The sequence below is a fragment of the Haemaphysalis longicornis genome, unplaced genomic scaffold, assembly GCF_048455015.1.
Source record: "Haemaphysalis longicornis isolate Haplotype H1 unplaced genomic scaffold, Haemaphysalis longicornis Haplotype H1 scaffold_5, whole genome shotgun sequence".
In the NCBI taxonomy this organism is placed as follows: Eukaryota; Metazoa; Arthropoda; class Arachnida; order Ixodida; family Ixodidae; genus Haemaphysalis; species Haemaphysalis longicornis.
The window spans coordinates 57879765-57896241 of NW_027526385.1; positions in this window are offsets into that span (position 1 = coordinate 57879765).

Consider the following 16477-nt stretch of genomic DNA (forward strand, 5'->3'; position numbering starts at 1 on the left):
ACGAGGTTGCAGCCGGGTTCCCATGGCTGACGAAGAAGTGGCAGTCGACGACGCTCTCCTGGGAAGCCGCGGAAAGGAAGAAAGCGCCCGGCCGATTGCGCAACGCGCCGCAATGCACAAACAAACGCACAGGCGTAAATGCGTCAAGGCCGAGCGAAGCCGCGTCGCCGTCTTGGCCGTCGTCTGCCAAAACGGTCCGATCGTCTGCTGCCAGACGCTGGCCGCATACGGCGCGTGACGTCACACTCAAAGGGGCGCCGCACCGCGGCCCTGCTGTTGCGTAGCCGGATGCTGTTATTAAATACTGTTCTCATTAAACGCGCGCGACACAACCTGATACACGCGCTGCTTGCGCAATTGCACCTCCTCTGCGGCCTGCCTGCCGGTTTCGTCGTCTGCTGCCTGGAAGCTGTCGTCTGCAGCGACCAGCAGCGGAACAGGTGACTCGACGGTGGCAGCTAGGGGCCGCGCTGTGGCGTTAGGTGGAACTTTTGCGGGCTTACGTAAGGAGCTGCGCTGCCACCGACATGTTGGCGTCGAGTGCTGCTTTCTCAGCCTCGTTCAAGCAGAAAATGTTTAGCCCTTTCAGTAAGCTATTTTGCCTTTGATGTCTTCGGCCTGCGGTGTGGAGTGTCGCCAGCTGTACCGCGCTGTCTCTGCGAATAGATGTACGTCTACGCGACTTAACGAGTAGCGTATACAGGTGTGAGTGGATTTAAAGGAGTAATATACACGTTCCGCTACAAAATTGCCATATTTTGACCCTTGACCCTTGATGCTGGTGCTGGGTGGGAGCGAAGCTTAGTAAATTCGGTTTTAGCGAAGTCGCGCCGTGGAACGCGCCCTCGTTCAAAAGACAAATACTGATTCTTGAGTATTCTGCGTTAGCTCCTGAACTTTTACAAGGCCGCCGCAGAAACTTCAACCACTTCGTGAATTCTGTTTTCAGTAAAACCCTTACGTGTCTGCGAAATTGTCCTGCGTGAAATCCAGACGCATACCAACTCCAAAACTTCCCTAATTTTAGCGCAAATTTCGAAGCTATTTACTTTTACTCGGCACTTTATGAAGGCGCTAGCGACAGCGGAATTAACAGTTCCCCCGTGTCATCGCCGAGCAGGGTAGGCATAGAGAGGCGGCGTGTGACATTTGTCGGTGGAAAGCTTCCAGCTAACCCTTCTCAGCACCTAGCTTTTTGTTGCGATTCTCCTCGGCTCTGCCTTTTCTCATCCGTTGTTGCGGACGCAACTCGTGTTCGCCTTTGTTCGTTGTGCCGAAACGCATCTGCAGCCAGCCAGCCAGCCGCGCGGTCTGATATAGCCACAGCAGACGCGGCCGACGCCGCGTGAGTCGTCAATAGCCGGGCAGGGCCACACGCCCCCCTTATTGTAGACCCTTCCTGTTGCGAGGACGAGCTAAGCCTTTTTCTTGTTTTTTTTTTTTTTACAAAGACAACTTTTTTTTGTGTGGAGTTTTCTTTTTCCCCCGCCTGGCCATCTTAATCGACCCCTCTAACACTTTATGATCACTTTGTGCGTTGTTATGGTTGTTGTTGCTGAACATTGTCACAGTGTTCGCTTCGCAGCTGTAGATGCTTACTCACGACTTGGAGATTATCACGCTGTATGCGCTTGACCTCCGCCGTTCTCGCAGACGTATTTAGCATATATATTTTTGTATGTACAGCGTCAGATTTTGATGCGTTTATCGCTCAAATCAGCTTGTTTCAAATCCGTAGATAATAATACTGATAATGAACGAGAAAATAAAATCAGGCATACAATTCATCACAGTATCAGTATTGGCTGTGATAAAAAAGCTACCGAGTATCAAAATGCTGAGCCTGACATTAGCAGCAACCCCGCGTGCTCTTCCTATATATTCATCATCACCACCACCACCACCACCACCACCACCACCACCACCACCACCACCATCATCATCATCATCATAATCATCATCATCATCGTCATCGTCACTGTGTTAACATCTGTGTTAGATTGTTGCATTGCAAGACAGGAAATGTTGCACTAACATTGGAGATGCCTTTGTCTTGCAGTAGGCACAAACATGATGATGATGATGATGGTGATGATGATTTTCTGCTCTGGTTAGGCCAGGAAACCATCCCAGAGCTCTCGCACACCCGGGAATCGTGTACCTTAATGCAAGAGATGCGCAGAAGGATGTTTTGTGTTCCTTAGCGGAAATACAAACTTGGGGTTTAGCTGATCGAAAAAATGCGTTCTCTTAAAAGAAAGGCAAGCTTGGAGTGATCGGGAATTGCATCGCCACAGATGTTGTTAACAAGTTAAGCCAAGGTAGATCGCTTAAAAAAAGAAACAGATCCGTGATGCCGGGTTATAGACGGGGTAATGCAACTGTTGGATGCGCTAACTTATGGAGCAAGCCCACGTCGTGTATCCTGTACGGGGCCTTTCCACGTAACTTGCGTGCCTGGCGGTGAAGGTGCACCTCTCGCGTTATCCGGTCGATTTTATTTTATGCGCGCGCCACTCCCCTTTGAATGCTTAATTGTTTGACTTCTGCATTCTCGAACGAGGCTAAATAAAACGAGTAGTTGATGATGACGACGATCATCATCATCATCTTGGTTGTGTCCATGCCAGGGCGAGGGCCTCTCTCAAAGATTTCCAAATATTTCTAGCCGATTTGACCCTTTCCCCACAAATTTTCGTAGCTCATTCCTCCATCGAGGCTTTGGCCGACCCATATTGCTTTTACGCTCTATTGTCAGCCACTCTGTTAAAGGGATGGTCCCCCTGTTGTCCTCCATTCGCATGAAGTGACCCGCCCATGCCTATTTTCTGCGCTTAATTTGAGCTAGAATGTCTCAGATTTTGAGCTAGAATAATTCATAGGGAGTTTTAAAAAATCGGCTTGTAAGGCAAGGTCGCTTCTTAAACCATATGGGGGACTGTTCCACGGTGATTTAGCTTGGTGGTGACACAATGTTCGCGCTTTGTACGGTTGGTCTGCACGTCTATTGCGGTACTCTTGGTAAACATCCGCATTATTTAACTGTCGTCCATGTCCAAAGATTAAAAAAAGAGAACTCGAAAACGTACATTCAAATTCCAGATCGTAGAATCATAAAATCATGAGAGATGATAATATCAGAGATAAAAGAAGCTTTTGAGAAATGCCTCCTCGTCTTCTTTTTTGTTTATTTTATTTTGTTTTAATATTATCATTATTATTATTATTTTTTTTTTTTTTGCTTAGCGGTGGCCGCTAACGTGTATGTCGGTGCTAACTGCAGATGCGAGCAATCTAATTCAAAGGCGACTCGTCTGTTAGGTTCGGCGCATGCGCGTAGCGACGCATTCTGAGTCTTGCCCAGCGCTGTTTTCGCCACCGCCCTCACCTCCCCCTCGACATTTTTGGCTCCTCATTTATTGTTATCTCGCGTTCGTATACATCCTCGGCACCTGCTTATATTGATTGATTGTAGGGTTTAACGCGCCGACGCAACGCAGGCGATGAGGCGCGCCGTAGTGGAGGGCTCCGGATAATTTTGACCACCTGGGGATCTTTAACGTGCGCCGAAATATCGTACACACGGGCGTTTTCGCTTTTCGCCTCCATCAGAAAAGCGGCCGCCGCGGCCGGGAATCGAACCCGCGACCTCGTGCTCAGCAGCGCAACGCCTTAGCCACTGAGCCACCGCGGCGGGTGCCTGCTTATATCGCAGTCTTGTGGTGTGCTGCTCTTCATATTGGCATCTAATCAACAGGGCTGGGTACAGGTCGTCCATTGCCGGGGGATTTTTTCTAAAAAATTCAACTTTTTAGATGCACATTTAGCGCTTTCCTTGGCTCTTTTTTTTTTGTTTCCTGCGATGTTTAATGACGTCGAGGAACCAAGAGCCCCTGCTTGTGTTAATGGGCGCGTGAAGTACTTTTAAACGATCCCAAACGTTTACACCATCCTATATCGGCTGTTCCCTCTGACGTCTACTTCGCGAGCACAAATTTCACTATCTCCGGCACGGGAATGTTTGTTACTCTTTTGGCCGGAGTTCAATCGTGGGAATATTTTGCCAAATTGGAATAACGACGCACTCATTCACATCAGAAAAGTGGCCGCCGCGGCTGGGAATCGAGCCCGCGTCCTCGTGTTCAGCAGCACAACGCCCTAACCACTGAGCCACCGCGGCGGGTTAACATGTTCTACAGCTGCGACAAATGATTAGAAACGTGCATATTCACAGAAGTTGCAGTGCAGTAAAGAAAGTGGCGGTAGCTTGTACGCAGAAATGAAAGCTAGGCTCGGTGTATTAAGGGACAAAGCACTCGATACCGCCTCACCGAGCCGAACGGGAACAAAGGAAAGCCGCCGCAAAGCCCGAGCTTCTATACGCTCGCCGTGCGATGCGACACATATCAGTGGAAAAAGCCCAGGAATGAAATGTATAGCGCGCATAACGCAAAGGCCCAGGGAACCGCACATGAGGTTGCAAAAAAAAAAAAAAACCCGCTGTTCGGTTGGCGCAAATGTCACGAGCGGATCGCATCTGTGCTTCCGCACCGCCCTTTAAACAACTGCATTCTCCAGCGGCGCGTGTATCGAGCGCCCCGGGATAATAGGCGAAGTTGATTTTACGCCGGAGAGGTCCGCTTTGCGCGGCGTTTCCCCGGATCATTGCGCAATAACCGGAAATTGCCGCAATAAGGGGACCAGGGAATGCTGGCCGGGCGAAAGGGCGGTTGCTGGCTGGGAAGGAGGGGAGAGGGGGGGGAGGGAGGTTGTGTTTGATAACGTCTGCGTGCTTGCATGGCCTATTATCGTCTTTTAGTTTTTGTGTGTGCCCCTCTTTCGTTCTGCGACGTCGGCCCGAAAAAACAGCTGCGATCTCAGCTGCTAGTCCAACACGTGCCTCTCGGCATTCTCTTTTTTACCCCCCCCCCCTCCCCCTCCCCCTCCTCTCCCCTCCATAACAGACGGTCGCATAGTCTTGTCAAAGAGAGTACCACGAGAAAGAAAAGGCAGAAATGATGAGTTGTGTACAAACAAACCGCTAAAGTGGATTTCCGGAACAGGTTTTAATCCGCTTTTTGTTTTGTACTTCCCACCTCTTTTTTTTTTTTTTTCCTTCTGTTCTGGCTCCTCTGGTTTCACAGACAGCTGACCCCCATCAGGTGGTCGTGGAGTCGCGAGGCCTTCTACGAATGCGAGCAGCAAGCAGACGGCGCTTTGCGCGCTGCCAACTCGTGTTGCCAGCGCCGGTGCTGCCAACGCGCGGTAAGCGGAGAAGGGGGTTTTAAGGATGCTAAAAGTAATGGATAGATAGATGCTCGCCCTTCTCGCCACAGGCGTGCTGGTGGGGTTTTGTCGCAGACCTGTTGCGCAGTCGATAATTGTTCCTCACACCCGTGTACTATAGCGGGCCCGTAATTGAATGCAGCTCAAGCGTGACGAGATTTCCGTGATTGTTTATTTTCCTGCGTTTCGTTTTTTTTCTTCTTTTTTTGGTTCCCACTTCGCGGTTGTGCGTCGACCGTAAACGAGCAAAAGACGCACCACGCATCGACAGAACGGCGTTTCCTCGTGGTTGCGCGCTTTTTGGTAAGGGTTCGATGTTCGGCGACTGGTTTTAGCTTGTACGTGATGGCTGACGCTATAGAATATATTTCTAACACGGAACTGGCAAAACTGTTTCTGACGGGGAGTCGTAGAGTGAACATTCTCTAAGTAGCCTCTCTGTGTACGTTTGAAGGTTCCCACTTTTTTTTTTGTACTTCAGAGGAAGATACAGAACACAAAGTAAATCTGAAAAAGAGAGTAGTCCTAAACGTAAACTCAGTTTTCACCAATTACGTGGACGGTTAGTGGCGCCCGGCTTCCGCAACGTACGCGGAGGGTTAGTGGCGCCACCTGAGAAAGGCGAGGGAAACTTTTCGAGTCGCCTGCACCTTGTTGTCGCTGGGGTGCGGCCCGAGCTGCGGTGAATACGGGTGCAATGCCCTTACAAGAGGTGGGAGCCAAAATCCGTGTTTCTTTTTTTGGGGACTTTGTTTTTATTCGTTCGATAGCTGCTTCTCTTATACTCAGTTGGCGTAACTCGTTTATTGGGGGTGCATTGCTCTTGCGCGTTGTAAGTCGGTTGCATTATGATTTTTGCTGCTTAGTCTGCAGCAACCTTCGTCTTAATTATTTATTAGGAAGCCGGAGGGTAGCTCATATAAAATGTTTGAAAAACTAGCTACAAAGAATTGTGGAAAGCACTTGTTTTGCTAACATAGTAAGAAAGTAGAGGAATTTTGTTTGGAAATATTTGTCGCATAAAATCATAGGAAAATTACTTATTAAGGTTCGTAAAATGGGCGTGAGCATTATTTCCCGAACAACATTAGCTTCTCTATGCACACCTTCAAGTTGCATGTGCAGGGACACGCGTTCATTCTTCAGCCCCGAAACCGGTTCTGTCATTCGGCTGTGCCTAATTTAGGTTTTGTTTATTTTTCTTTCTGAAATTGTTTAATTTGTGCCAAGGTTCATTACTTGTGGCATCGTGTGCTGGTAAACATTTTTGTTATTGTGGTTAAATTTCGGGGGTTGTTTGTTACAATGCGTGCATGCTGAATAAAAAAAAAGTTCGGTGCATCTTTTAATGTTCTGAATATTGCTTACGCGTTATCGATTTTTTAATTGGTTCGATATATCCCGAAGACTACGGCAGATTTAGTCCGTTGGCTACGCAGTTCTCCATCTAACAAGAATAAGCGGCATGGAGTTGAAAACAGCGAAGATCTCTGTAACGAGAGCATTGCTTTGGTTTTTTAATTAAAAATTTCCGCCCACTCTTGGGGTATCTTTTGTGTTTACTGTTTAAATATCTATGCCGGATTGTTGCAGCGGACAACATATGGCAAATTTATCCGCAAAAATGTAGCAAGGTATTAACAATTACTACTTGCTTTCTTTGAAAAATAAAAGGCTTGATTTTCAGTTGTTCTACTTTCGCTTTTTTTGACTCTCTCCAGTTGGCGGAGTTTATTGCATTCGGAAGCTCGCAGTATTGAGATTGCCATCGTGTAGGCGCTAGCGAAGCAGCGCGGCCTTCGAAGAGGAAGCCGTTACGATTATCAAGTGACGCTTGAACGCTGTCAAAACTGACGTTATCGGCCTAATATCCTCGGAAATTGCTGTGCAGAACGAACGATAGGCAGGAGAAACTATAGAGAGTTATAGCAGTGCGGTGAAGCGGTCCCTGTACGGTACACGGCAGGCGACCGGCGCTACTGCGCGTGCGCAAAGATAGGAAAACGTAGTGCGCATGCGCGGATGTACCGTTTACCGTACCGGGACTGGCTCTCCGCTCTGCTATTACTCTCCAACCAATATTTGCACGCTAGAGGTACGCGTTTCGCGCTGAAACTTGCAAAACCACTCGCCTGTACAGCGTGCTCCCTTATTTGCATCAGTGCAGTGTCAACTGCCTGCTTACAGGAGAACATTTTAGCTGACAAGGCGGTACCGTTTCTTGTGGTGTACGTCGCATTGGTTGAATAATGGAATAACTGTTTGAATTAATAGGCTCCGTTGTTTTTTTTTTGTCGGTTTTGTAAATACGCCAAAAAAAATAAAATAAAAACAAAACGCAAAATAAAAAGTAAAACAAAGAAAGCAAAAGAGGACGCACCGTCAGTTGTTACGCTACGTAAACAAAGAGATAAAATGAGCTTTATTTTCCTTTTAGAGCGTCACCTGAATGGTAGTATATTCTACGTTTAAGTATCAATTTTTATATACATGCTTTAAGATGAGTGGCAGTAGGCTCATGAAAACTTTGCGTAAACTTGAAATTTGTGTAATTCTTGAGAATTATCGTAAGGTGTTAAGATAGCACGTATTGCTTTCCTGTTGCTGCTGCTGCACTTCCTATCCGTTTTTCTTTTTTTTTGCAGAGGAACACGTGAAGCTTCATTCCAGAAAAAAAAAGAGAATAAACTGTCATTGGTTAAAGGGGCCGTGACGTCACACGATGTTCTCCAATCACGCAGACGCGCCGAGAAGAATCTGCTAGTTGTATTTTTGAAGGACTGGTAAGTTTTCCTCTCTCGAAGTACTATTAATCAAGAAATTTACTACTTTTGTTAGGTAGTGGGCTCATTAAACGTTTTTCTTTTTAAATTAAAATCAACTTTCGACGTGTGAACTTTCCTAATCTGCTTAAAGACCATCACTATTTGTCGAAAAGCAATAGCCAACATCTAGGCCCACTTGTTCCGTACCAGCAGTGGTCGAAGTTTCACCGGTCCACAAAAACGGTCCTTCTCGTGACATTAAGAAAACGTAAAAAAAAAATGACGCAATCCTATAAGAGCGGGAAAATTCAAACTTGCTTCCAGCGTAGGTTTCACGGTTGCTGCTTCCGGTTCCGTCCGTGTCAAAGCAGAACGGGATGACCGAACGGGGAGAGTCGCCTCTGCAAGCGCCATCACTTCAAACCCGAGACAAAACTGGTTTTCACAATGATCGTCCAGATGGATTTCCATGTCTGAGATCATTGTGAAAGCTGATTTTGTTGACCCCTTCATCGTGGGACGCCATGGGGCCGGATTTCCACCTCGAAGGACATCCCTGACCGACGTGGGATCCACCGTCTATGGAAAAGGTTGGTAACAGCACGGCGCAAAGTTCAGCTACGATTGTGACGTGTGTGAGGCCGTCGATTGATTGATTGATTGATTGATTGATTGATTGATTGATTGATTGATTGATTGATTGATTGATTGATTGATTGTGGGGATTAACGCGCCGAAACTGCACCTGGGGTATGAGTTGCGCCGTAGTGGACGGCTCCGGGCTAATTTCGACCACTTGGGGATCTTTGACGTGCGCCTAAATTTTGACGCGCGGACGTTTTAGCATTTTGCCTCAATCAAAAATGTAGTCCCCGTGGCTGGGATCGAACCCACGTCCTTCGGCTCAGCAGCACAACGCCTTAGGCACTGTGCCGCTGTGGCGGGTATGTGATGTCATTCTCAATGAACTCGCCTTAACTACGCGCATTTGCGCAGTGCGTCAATATGCTAATTTACTAATTTGCCGCTTTTAGTTAATGATCGGAAATAGCGAAAGCGAATTGGGCGAGTGCTTAGGAGGATGGGAATCTAAGAAATCAATGATTAAAGCTACAACTCATTCTTCCTAAGTACAAATTTTTAAAGGTGTACTGACACGAAATGTCAAAGCTCAAATAACTATGTAAAAAAATCACGCCATATCCACGGAATGAATGATGATAAGTGGGGCGAAGCTCGAGAGGGGGAGATCATCGGTAACCGTAACTCTCCCGTGAAAGTTCGCCCATTACATCAGTAAGAAAGGCGTAAGACTGTGTGCGTACATTGTACAAATCAACTTTTATTTTCGGAGTCAATGCTCCCAGGCCCAGACCTGGTGAAAGACCCCGCGCCATCGAGGACTACCCCGCACCTAGACCACAATTTGTCACGTAGGATGGGACACAACGGTAAAGAAAGAACTTTTATTTAGGGCGAAATTGTGCCCGAACAAGACGAGAGGAAACGAGCAAAGGTCCTTGCGTCTCGTTCGATCTCCGCGAACGACTGCCTGCGTTCGTGGCGTGATCTCTTGCGTGATCTCCCCCTCGCAGTGCACGTGCGCTCGCGCCTCCGTTGGCGAACACAGACAAGCTCGCGCTCCCGGTGCCGAGTTTGCGCTGCCGGTTGCAGCCGGTTCTTGCGCGTGCAACGCGGCCCACTTTGCGACATCTCCGAAAGCATGCGGCGGTCACGTACGACGAGACACAAGGGATGGACAGACCCATGGCTTTAGGAGCTTCGCCCCTAAAAAAATACCCCCTCGGAAGTTTTTATTTATTTTTATTTATTTATTTGTGTTACCCTCAGGGCCCGAGGGCGTTACAGAGGGGAGTGGGAAATACACAATAATACAGACAAAAGCAGCCGTGACGTCAGTTTAATCGTAACCGTTCAGTAGAACATATTTTCAATCAATTTTAATCTCTGCGCGCACGAGAAAGCTCATCCGCGCCATCAATCAATCTCATGACGTCATCTGCAATACGACCTAAACGGCCCAAGTCAGGGATCTCGCGGGCCCGTGACGTATCTAGGCAGCCGCGATGCTGCTGGCGCGCACCTTTGCGCGTTGTGCTTCAAGTCACAGTTCTTGGGACTGACGTCACGTGCGACTGCGGCCGGTCGGGCCGGTGTGGCGCACACGCGCACGCCCCCAGACTGGCATCGGTTGCGGTGTGACGAGAACAGTGATGTCAAATGCGCCTTCCTGCCATAGCGGTTGCCTCGGTGTTCGCTTCACCGAAACCGAAACTGGCAGGTATAAATGTATCTGTGCGTAATTATTTATGCTTCGTTCGACAATCTAATATTCCATTCCATGTTTACTGGGCTCGTAGGCATCTATAGCCGCGAAAAAAAAAAACGTAACAAAAAATTTCGTGTGAGTATTCCCTTAAACCAGGGACAATTTTAATTTTATTCAGTGAAGTTTGGTAATAAATAGACTCGTCGAACTGACTGCTTCAGAGATTTCCTTCAAACTACGTACGTTTAGTCAGATTCATTGCGCTGACGTAGGATTGTTCATCAATGAAGAAGGTATACTTTTCTTTTGTGTTCTCACTTTGCGTGTGCAGCTTTTTTTTAATTTATAGGCCTAGCCAAAATTATTAGGGGCACAAAAAATTTGAAGCGATAGATAACGGTTAAGTGTGAACGAATTATTTTATGTCAGTAAGAAAAAAACGCTTCAGCCAGCTTTCTGACATAAAACATTCCAGTCTTACTCGAGTTAAAGGGGCACTGATGTGATTTGTAAAAATTGCGGGACTACTAGCGCAAATTGTATTCCTTAGTCTCTAGGCCATGTTCCAACCACTCTGTCTGCGTTTACGCAAATTTATTCAGCAGAAAAATCAATTCGTAAGTGGTGTCCTCGTCTATGCCTCCTTGCTGATTTGCTATGACGTTTCGCATGAATCTCAAACGAGATGTCTTGACTTGACTGCGCTACTCTACGGCTCGCCGACTTTGCGGCAGAATCAGTCGGCCCAACGTTTAGTCGGCCCGCCGCCGGCGCATTGTCGCAATTCGTTCGCTCAATTGAAACTAAGCCACGGCAAGTTTGTACCTGGAATGTGCCTTTAGTTTGTTAGTGTGTAGACTGTATCAGGCTCTAAGTCCAAGTCGCCCCACACAAGCGCACATGCGACGCTTCGCTGGCTGGTACGCTAGTAGAAAAATCTAGGGCCAATTAAAGGCCGGAGAAGAGTCTGCGAAGTTAATATATGTACTAAAGATTTAAAACCAACTGAAACTCTTTTTTACAGCGTAGAACAGGGGTGCGGGGAGCACTTTCTGCTCTGGTTGAACTAACGCAGCGGCCAGCAGCACGACCACACATGTTCGATCGCTTCTCTAAAAGCCTAAGGAATGCAGTCTCTAGATATAAGATTTTCGTGGGAATTTGGGGAACGCGTAGTGCACCGTCGTTATTCAAGTAATGGTCATCTAAGCTGCTGGGAATGCTGAAACTAAATAAAAATATAAACAGCCTATACAATATTCCCAAAAGAAAAAAAGAACACCCTTTATTGCCCCCAGAACTTAGGTCCAGGTCCAGATTATAGTCTTCAACTCACCGGGTCCACGTAATGCTGGAGAGCGTTCATGACGATCCGGGGCCGAATTCTCTCAAACGACCGTGGCGTCTGTTTGAAACGACGGGGTAGCGCCGTGCAAATGCATGTGTTCTGGGGTTGGGGCCGTCGCTTCGGGGGAAGCTGTGCACTCAGTGTGAGCCGCAGAAAAGCACTGTGGTAAGGAAGCGAAGCGACGCCCACTGGCGCCCATCGTTTCACTTGTCGCTTCGCTTCCTTACCACAGTGCTTTTCTGCGGCTCACACTGAGTGCACAGCTTCCCCCGAAGCGACGGCCCCAACCCCAGAACACATGCATTTGCATGGCGCTACCCCGTCGTTTCAAAGAGACGCCACGGTCGTTTGAGAGAATTCGGCCCCGGTCCACATGTTCATAGAGAGCTTCCTTGGCAGCTTGGATGTTCACTGTCGACGGGGGAGACAGCCAGAGATTCCGGGAAGTGATGGCGGCGAGGGGTAGGGAATGAGATGGTGGGGTGCATTCCCAATAAGAATGAGAAATGGATGGGTAGGAAGAACAGGTGGGACAGGAAGGATAGCCAGAACGCCGATAGATGCGACGAAGGAAGAGCGCTGCCTTGTGGCCGAGTGGTCTCGAGCCTGAGGTCCGTTGCTTTGGTATTCGCAAATTCAAATCCCTGATGGCGCATTTTTTTTTTGAAGTTGACTCGTTGGTTTTTGGAAAAAAAACCAATAAGTTAACTTCAAGTCAACGATGCGTTGGAAAACAAGTGTCCCGCTGTGTTCTTTTAGTACGCGCTACGTTCTAGCGCGAGGCGTTAGAACGGTGTTTTAGTAGCGTGGTTAAATGAAACGACGACGACAGGAGACGCCGACAGCCCGAACGGTAAAGGGGGCTGCGCCCCTAAAAGCTCACAGGCACCTTTCGTGCTACCATCGCCTGTAATTTTTGGTTCACTCGACAGGTGGAGAGGCTACCGCGTGGACGACTACAACTCTACCGCGTGGACGACTACATCCGGGCTGGTATGGCTGGTTTCCTTGGATCCAGAGACTGCTGTTCCCGAGCTGTTCGGGGTATCATCTCCGAACTGAAGGCTGTTTGATCATCCTGTCATCCGTAGCGCCCAAGCGTGTAGCAGAGGCGCACAGCTTGGTCAGCGCTACGGTTTGTCGCTGTTATCACGCCTACGCAAACGTGGCCTCACCTTTCAGTTGGGGCCTTCGATTTTACCGCCATGGCTGTGACCTTTTCTCGCATCGACCATAGCGGTAGTTCGGGGGATTGGTCACGTCGGGACTTGCCACATCGGGTCACATTGATTGGTCACATCGGGGGCCATGAGGTTTTGGGAACCATCCAGGTACTGGTGTGTACCTTTTCGCCTCTTCCCTTGGTTTTTCTGTGAATGAAAGACTGAAACTGAATTTCAAATTTCAAAATTTCGAAGTTCTCTTCACCCCGCGCACCACCTGCCAGCCACAATGGTGCGATTTCGAAAGTGTGTGGGCACACAGGACATTGCCAAACGCATTCATGAGGACGTATAAGCACAGCCCAATGAAGCTTAATTACGCACGATCATAGGAGTCGATATAAAAAGCCTCTGACAATTTGCTGCATGACGCGATACTTCTCAGCCTCAAGGAAACTACACCGGGTGTCCGGATTTTCAATTACATTAAAAATTTTCTAACAGACCGCAGCATCTGCATCTTGGGACCCGATGGGAAACCACCTCGGCCTTACTTACTTCATGGAGGCACACCACAAGGATCCATATTATCACCAACGCTCTTCAATCTGGTGATGAAGAATCTCACCGCCAAGCTGAACGCTATCCCAAATCTTCAACACGCCATATACGCTGACAACGTCACACTCTGGTGCACAAAGGGTAGCCCTGGCGAGCAGGAATACACATTAAAACAGGGCCTCAATATCACCAGCGGGCACGCCATGACGTCGGACTCGCCTGCTCAAACGGGAAATCAGAATATGTAGTTGTATTGGACAACAGACCCAAGAAAACTAACTAATATCGCATCCTCATCCCCCTGGCAGTAAACAACTTACCCATCCCTCGCCGCAGCCTCATCAAGGTCTTAAGCTTCATCTTCCAACAAGACGCAAAAAGCACAGACTGTTTCAAATCCGTCATTTCCCAAATTAACCATATCCGCCAAATGCTCCTCCGCGTGACGCGACACCATCAAGGGTTCCACGAACACGAATTATGCTAAGTAGTCGAAGCCCTGGGGTTCTCACGCGTCATGTATGCCTACCCTTTTCAGCGCCTTATCAGGACACAAGCCAACAAATTAGAAACAGCCATCAGAATATGCATCCGCATAGAAATGGCAGTGCCTCTCTACGCCCCAGTGGCACTAATTAATGACGCTGCCCTCTACAACACTCTTGAAGAAAAAGCCTCAGTTCATCATGAAGCTCAGAGCCACCGTCTAACAACTTCAGTGCAAGGGCAAGAAATTTTTCGCGCCCTCGGGCACTCCACCGACCACCCCCCCCACCCATCACTTCTTTGCCGCCACCCTGGGAGAGCATATCAAGAATCACTGTCCTACACATACCAAAACGCATGAGCCCAGCCACAGATCAAGAACGTCGAGCATCTCGCGCTCAACATGTGCCCGAACTTACCCATGACGCTTACTACACGGACGCCCGTTTTGTGGACCACACAACGACTACGGCATCGTTTGGCTCCTGCACAGCTCCGGTACGGCATCACGTCAACGTCCCCTCGCTCACAGCTGCAGAGCCTGATGATGATTGTAACGTTTAAGGCGCCGACGTAACGCAGGCGATGAGGCGCGCTGTAGTGGAGGGCTCCGGATTAATGTTGACCACCTGGGGACCTTTAACGTGCGCCGAAATCTCGTACAAACGGGCGTTTTTACTTTTCGCCTCCATCAGAAAAGCGGCCGCCGCGGGCTGCAGAGCCTCAAGTCATTGCACTAGCCATTATACTTCGCAAGCATCGGACCGACCATTATACAGTCCGCACGAACAGCCAGGGAGCACTACGATGCTTCGCAACGAATGACATTCCCTCCCCCGTCCACACTATCCTGACAACCAGAGGTCGGCGGACTCACTCATGAGTCGACTCACTCAGACTCATTTGGGCGCAAACTCACTCAGACTCATTTGGGCGCAAACTCACACGTTAGTTTGAGTTTGAGTGAGCGCGAGGCTAGTGTGGCATGGTGAGTTTGAGCCCGACTGAGTTTGCGTACGCCTCAGACCGAGTGAGTTCTGAGTCCATTTTGAGTACTGAGTACATTTTGAGTTTGAGTGCATTTTGAGTTTGAGTACATTTGGAGTACTGAATACGTTTTGAGTTTTGAGTACATTTTGAGTTGGATTACATTTTGAGTTTTCAGTACATTTTGAGTTTTGAGTCCGAGTGAGTTCTGAGTTTTGAGCTCACTGTGACTTTGAGTTTGAGTGAGCGCAGATGTGCTGCTCAGGAATGAGTCTGAATTTGAGTGAGTGGTGATTCGAAAATAAATTTGTGAGTGAGTTTGAGTGAGCCGCGCCAACTTTGCCGAGGTATGCTGACAGCATACATGCGAGCTCATCCCCACCTAAACGTTTTCCTCGAATGGATCCCTGGACACCAAGGCATAGAGGGTAATGAACGAACTCACGCTCTGGCTCGCGACGCTCATTTCCAGGGCAGTCATCAGCCGTGGCCTGAGGAATACAATTCAAAAGAGGATAGAGCAATGCATCACAAAAGGCGACGCGATCATCTCGACAACTTCCGGACAGCAAGAATGCTACTTGCCTCCCCATCTAAATTCATGTCACGAAGACACGCTACATACATCACGCAGGCGCAGATATGGTCCTTCCCCGAGGATCTTTTTCTCCACTACATGCACAAGTCACCAGGCCGTCCACACTGTCAGGTATGCGGTGGCTATCCGGACAATGAACACATATTGGCGCTGTGTACGGGCCACCTCGTCGCCCAGATTTATTTCCACCAACCCCTTCCTCCTGATATTCCCTACTCGTGGTCTAGCTGGGCCGCTCCCATCGAAAACCTACGGGCCACCCTGTGGTACCTGTTGGCTGCCCACATTGAAACTCTATGTGCATCTCCGCACCACCATTGCAGGACCGTGGAACACCCCCTTCCCCCGAAGACTGATAACTCCGCGGATCAGACTTGAGCTGCTGAATAAAGTTTGCTCTCTCTCTCTCTCTCTCTCTCTCTCTCTCTCTCTCTCTGGGTCGTGGTATTGAGGATTCTGAGCTACACTAAAGACACCACGGCGTAGCTCTCAGATAGATGTAGTACCATGAAAAGACGATACAAGTTTAGTTCATTAAAAAGAGCGTTTTGTCTCGATAACAATGACACAAATTTTATGGAAAACTTCAAACAAATAACGATGATGTTAGAGAAAACAGGCGCAGCAGTGGCGACTCCACGTTACAGCGAATTCCGTATGACGTCATGAAATCTTGTTTACGTAATTGGCGGCCGCGGACCCAACGCACAGCAAAAAAAAAAAAACATGGCTGTCCGATTGCAGTGAGGCCTCTAACTTTGTTTAATCGTAGCACTTAAATGCTAACGTGTACTTAATTTACTGAAAACGATGTTTTATTACTTGCCCATATTACATCACCCCTGCCCATATCACGTTACTGTAGCGCGAAATTTGAAAGTTTTTCAATATTTCTTTTTTGCATTTTTTTAAAAACACCTTCCGTGGACGCAATTGGGCTGAGTGAGTTACAAAATTCTACTTTTTCCAAGCTGAACAAAGTTGCATTTTGTC